This window comes from Olea europaea, chromosome 10 (assembly GCF_002742605.1).
Source record: "Olea europaea var. sylvestris chromosome 10, O_europaea_v1, whole genome shotgun sequence".
Classification (NCBI taxonomy): Eukaryota; Viridiplantae; Streptophyta; class Magnoliopsida; order Lamiales; family Oleaceae; genus Olea; species Olea europaea.
Window position 1 is genome coordinate 11,941,636 of NC_036246.1, and position 5,970 is coordinate 11,947,605.

Sequence of the window (5,970 nt, forward strand, 5' to 3'; positions counted from 1 at the left end):
GGGATATTCAATTACAAGAAGAAGACAATTCCAAAGAAGGAATAGGTAAATTGAAGAAATAATATCCAGTATTACTTGTGTCAAGCTGTAATTTAGGTGAGATAAGTTCATTTAAATACAATGTCATATGATTCATTTAATTAAATATATAATGTGTAACTATTTAAACAATTGTTCTAGCAGCACTAATACTAGATAGTATTATTCATACAAATATGGTGGTAGGATTGTAATCCTGAAAAATTCTACGAGCTACTACTAAACGCTACAACAAGATTGTTTCCTACATGCGGGCAACAGCCATTTGGTCATTGGTAAGTTGAAATATATCAATTATGTACTAATGAAGGTATCAATTCCTTGATCCTTCACTTCATTTGGCCAAAAATTTAAAAGAAAAAAAAAATAATAAAAATTCTTTAGCTTCGGTTTGACAACTCTATATTTTACATACTCATTTTCAATTACGTATTCACACAATAAAATAATTTCCACGTAAACCCAAAATCTTACACACATATAATCTAAAAATTCACTATTCAAAATTTTTTTTTTACCAAATAATAACCGTCAAACATAATCGAGACAAGTTGATGTTGTCATAGTTAGTAATTTGTAATCATTAGCAAACTCAACTCATGATAATATGAATAATATGGGGCTAGATAATTCGATAACTAATTTTATTGGATTCGATTGAACTATTCTTACTGCGGAGGCTTTTAATTTTGTTCTTCAACGATACAAAACTCGAATAATTTTATTTGACAAAAAAAAAAAAATTTGAAAATCCATTAAAACAACCTAGTATACCTACGTAAACTAATTAGCTCAATAAATGTTTGTGTCATTTATTAGTGGTTTAATAGATGAAATAAATGAGGCGTAATTCATTAATTCCTTCCCGCACGGAACGACGTCGTTGATCAAGTCTTCCACCAAGTAGCCCTTGACTCAAGAGTTGATCAAGTCCTAACCGGTTCTTCTACGTGTTCCAGTCAACATTGTGCTTTGACAACCCTTTTTTTTTTTTTTAATTAAGCCCAAAGATTTCTTTTTAGATTTTAATTTCCATTTCTTTATAGTTTGACTCATTTTTAACCTTAAGAACTTTTATTTTTTGGGTTTGAAAGCCGAGAGACGTAGAAAATAATAACATGAAATTTTGTATCGAATCGAACATATTCTTATGTTAGTTAGCTGTTACGATATCACTGGGAGTCCATTTTATATTAATTTACAATAAAAAGAGATAAGACAGAAGTCACATTCATATTGTCGAAATCTCGGACTTCTTGCTGTCAATTCAAAAAACCGGAGTTTTTGTCCAAAAATGGGAGGAAAAAAACGATAAATAATGCTAAATAAATATCTTTCTTAATTCCGTGTGAGAGTTTGCGCTATTTATTGGCCTGTCACTAACAACGACTGGGTTATTCTATATACTCTCTCTGTCCCGATTATACATGTTTATTTCATTTTTTACACGGATTAAGAATTCTTTTTTAATGTCATTGAGAAATTAATTTTTTGTCAAGGTATTTCTTAGTTTACACTTATTTAATTTTTAATATGTAGTAGTAAATTATTGTTGAAATTAGTAAAGAATTTGAATAATTTAATTTTAAAAAAAAGAAATGAGAGTTGTTTCATATTTTCAAGAAGTGGAAATATGTGTATTTGGATTATTTCAACAAATTGGCATATTAAGTGGAGAAAATTAAATAAGGGTATATTGATAAAGAAACAAAACAACATATTTTAAATTAGGAAACTTGTCTATATATTTGGGACAAGAAAAAAAAAAATTCAGCCTATATAATTGGGACTGTGTGAGTTTAGTTTTCGGACAGCATTGACACGTATTTCTAACGTCTAATTTATATACTCCATGCATTGACTTATAAATTGCGTTCAGGATATTTTCATTTCCGGATAAAATTTCACCGGAAGAGTAGGAAACCACGTGTTTTTCTTCCTCATTTGAAATTCTCTGCCGTCGAATCTGTTTTTCTGTGCTTCAACTGAGTTTCTGCCACAGAGTGTGTGACTGTGTGTTTTGTGTAAAATCATATGGCGGGGGATGACTCAAGGGGGATTGATCAGACACCGACATGGGCAGTGTCTGTTCTGTGTGCAATTATCATTATTATCTCTATTGCTTTGGAAAAGATTCTCCACAAAGTTGGAACGGTATGAATTTACTTTTAGACAATTTTAATGTTTCTGTTTTCTTTTGAAAATATTTTGAATTCCACTCTTGTTTGTGTTTTTCCTTATGGATTCTTGAACATTAATTTTCAGTTGGTTAACAATCTGGTCTTTAAATTGAATTCTTCGTGTAATTCGAAATTTTTTTTTATCTTGATATAAAATACTAACAAATTAGTTGGTGGGTTTATGTTCTTTCGATATTAAGCCACTGGATATTTGCTGTTTATATCTTATGTTTCTACTTTTCTTGTTAACCTGTGATTGTAGTTTTATAACTGTATGGACCTATCCTTCTTCTCCAATTCAATTTGTTGTTTCCTTGTTGAAGCTTTTTGTTTACTCAAATTGATGGCTTTGGGTAGTCATCACATATGATGACTGTTACATGATACTTAACTTCTTAATTGATCTGTATTTCGATGGTTTCACCTTTCGAGATTATTTACTTATTGATGTTTAAATAACTGCTATATTTCCTTTCTTGCTCCAATTATATATTTGATCATATTGCTGGCTTGAATTAAAGAAATCCATAACTGTTTGCTGCTTCCTTTGGGTGCTTGTGTTAACATGACATTGCTGATGTTATTAAACAGTGGTTAACGGACAGGCATAAGAAAGCTCTTTATGAGGCATTGGAGAAGATCAAAGCCGGTAGGTCATATCCCTTTTCCGTCCTCCCCGAGCAAGAAATTTGCATTTTGGCGTCTAATTTATTCTTTTCGGATTGTGACAGAGTTGATGATACTTGGTTTCATCTCACTTATCCTTGTGTTCAGTCAATATTATATTGCTGATATCTGCATACCTACTCACGTTGCGAATACCATGTTGCCTTGTCCTTTAAAAGACGAAAAAGGCAAGGGAGATGGTGGTAATCGTAGACTTCTATGGTATGAGCGTAGGATTTTGGCTGGCGATAAAAAACCCGAGTGCAAGGAGGTAAACGTGGTTTTTTTGTCGAATATAGTTCTGTTATTGATTAAATGAAATTGTTTCTTGTAAATTATTTTGATAAAAATTCCCAATAAACAAGAATATGATAAAAATAGTGTCAAGCTAGCCGACTAAGCGAGCATGCTAGAAAAATACTATTTTTGAATGCTGTTGGGAAAGCCTCGTCTAACTGAGGAAATCATGTGGTGATTGCCTCAAAACTGGTCATAATATTGGGACCAAGTGAATATCAATATCACATTAAATAATTTCTATGAAATTTGAGATACAGGAAATATGATTATCTAAAATGATTCGTTGACAAGTTTGACCCTCCAATAAGTTTAAGACAACATGCTTGATGGATATAATTTTTTTGTCGAGAAGACCAACTCATCAATAATTAACAGAAGTTTTGGCAATTTATTTTTGTTGTCAATCAATTTCTTGTTATTATGAGAAAGTAAAATTGAGCCAGTGAAACTTAAATGTATATGATGTTCAGTTTACACTGGATTAATCTTTTTGTGGTGGATTTAATTTAGAGACTTTTACATGATCCAATTTCCAAAGATAGATATTTTTCTTTCCTGTTTAGTACAGTACAATTTGGCCATATTTCAAATATGGGCTATGCATTACTACTAAATCTGCCTTTTTCAAGAGGCCAGCAATTAAAACACAGTGGAGTGATTTCATAACTGATAATAATGAACTATATTCTTAGACCTTTACATTTAAGTATATGCTATGCATTTTTCCTTTTTCTTTTTCTTCCCCTTCTACATTTGGCTTAACTTCCCTAATCATTTACTTTTGATCAATTCTTACAGGGCCATGTATCACTTATATCAGCTAAGGGATTGCATCAGATACACATTCTTATATTCTTTCTAGCAGTTTTTCATGTAATTTACAGTGCTATTACTATGGCGCTCGGAAGACTGAAGGTAATTCAAACTGTAGTTATCGACTTTGTGCTTTTATATCTTTTCAATGCTATTTACGGAAGAATGTAATACTGTGATGAAGTAGAAAACAATGTTTCCCAAAGATCAATTTAACCATCTTATTGTTTGAAATATCTTTTCTTAGTCTCTACATAGATCCAGTGCAAGTTTTGAACAAGTTGATGTTTCGTATTTGATAACTATCTATTTTAATTAAGGATCCAAATGCCGCACTGGTGTCCAAGAATGCATTATCAAACCTGCAAATTTGAGCAATTGTAGAAGCCTCTATAATATTAACCTTGGACTTCGAAGTCGATCAATCAATTCCGACTAAAGTTCAGAGGAATTTTTATTTTTATTTTATTTTTGGCCAAAGTTAGTAGAGAGTCTCCATTTAGGGCCTGTTTGGTATGGCTTTTGAAAATTCTAGAGGAGTTTTTGGGACCCAAAAGCTTCTTTTGAACCCATTTGGCCAATTTGATCAAAGTGATTTTTATAATTAGAAGAGTTTTTAGAGGAAGTTGATCCAATATAGCTTCCTCTAAAAACATTTTCGGAATATAAAGCTCTTTTAAAAATTAGTTTTCAAACAAAAATATAGAGAGTTTCCTCTAGAAGTTTTTCTACAAGAAGCAAAAATCATGCCAAACAAGCCCTTAGTATCTCTAATTGAAAAACCTACATGTATTCCGCCCCTTAATGGGACAACACCATGTATTCTTCTCTATCTCCTTCTGAAACCCAATAGTTTGTCTAATGAGTCACAGTCGCTCATCGTTGGATGACACTCAACTATTAAAATCCTCTTATCTCTTGTATTCTTGGAATTCAAAAGTCATGTAAAATGTCATTTTGAAATGCCAAATACAGAAACAAAATGGAGTTATTGAAGCATGTTTCATCACCTGGTATATTTAAGTCTTGCGTGTTTAAGATAGTCATCCAGTATGATTGGGTACATTCTCTGAAAGAATATATACTCTTTTGTTTCACCATTGTTTTTAGGATTGGAGAGGAGATCTAACCTTCAAATTCAAGGTTTACCATTAGACCTGAATTATATCCTAATTTTATGATACCAAACTGGATACCAAGGCTTAAATTCATCTCTGATCTGAAATAAGGTTCAGAATCTCTACTAGAGAAGTCATGATTTTACACTGTAATATAATCATTTGCTAAAACTATGTCATGCAGATTCGTGGCTGGAAGCAATGGGAAAACGAGACTTCATCCCACAACTATGAGTTTTCAAATGGTAAATCCTCGCATGCTGTAATATATAATTATATATGGTACTTTGTTATCTAGATGTCATCCAATCTTCACATCTCACTACTTGCGTGATTCTCACTGAGTTGTCAATTTAATTGTGAAACTGGCAGATCCTTCAAGATTCAGGCTATCTCACGAGACATCTTTTGTGAGAGCACACACTTCTTTCTGGACCAGGATTCCGTTGTTCTTCTATATTGTAAGATATATTGCCCTAGTCATTCTTCTTTAAAATTTTTCCATGTAAAGTGCCTGTGGCCTTCATTTAGTTGTTTGCATTTTCAAATTCAATATTTCATGTATACGATTTTCTGCTAATCAAAATTCTTTCATGCAGGGATGCTTTTTCAATCAATTTTTTAGGTCTGTTAGCAAATCTGACTACATGACCCTTCGCCATGGCTTTATCTCTGTGAGATTTTCTACTTTCACGTTGTTCTTCGTATTAAAATGGTTCGAATTGTCTTCTCTTCTGAGAAGGTCTTTCATTTATATAGGCAAAATTAAGTAGTATACAAGGAAACTTAAACTATACATGCTAATTACATAGAGTGATTTTAGGGAGCTATATCTGGTAACTTACATATGGTAA

At 32.0% G+C, this 5,970-nt stretch overlaps 1 pseudogene; it reads left to right on the top strand.

The window, feature by feature from the left end:
* Positions 1-1,880: 1,880 nt before the first annotated feature.
* Positions 1,881-5,970, top strand: part of LOC111401243 — a 12,665-nt pseudogene continuing 8,575 nt past the window's right edge.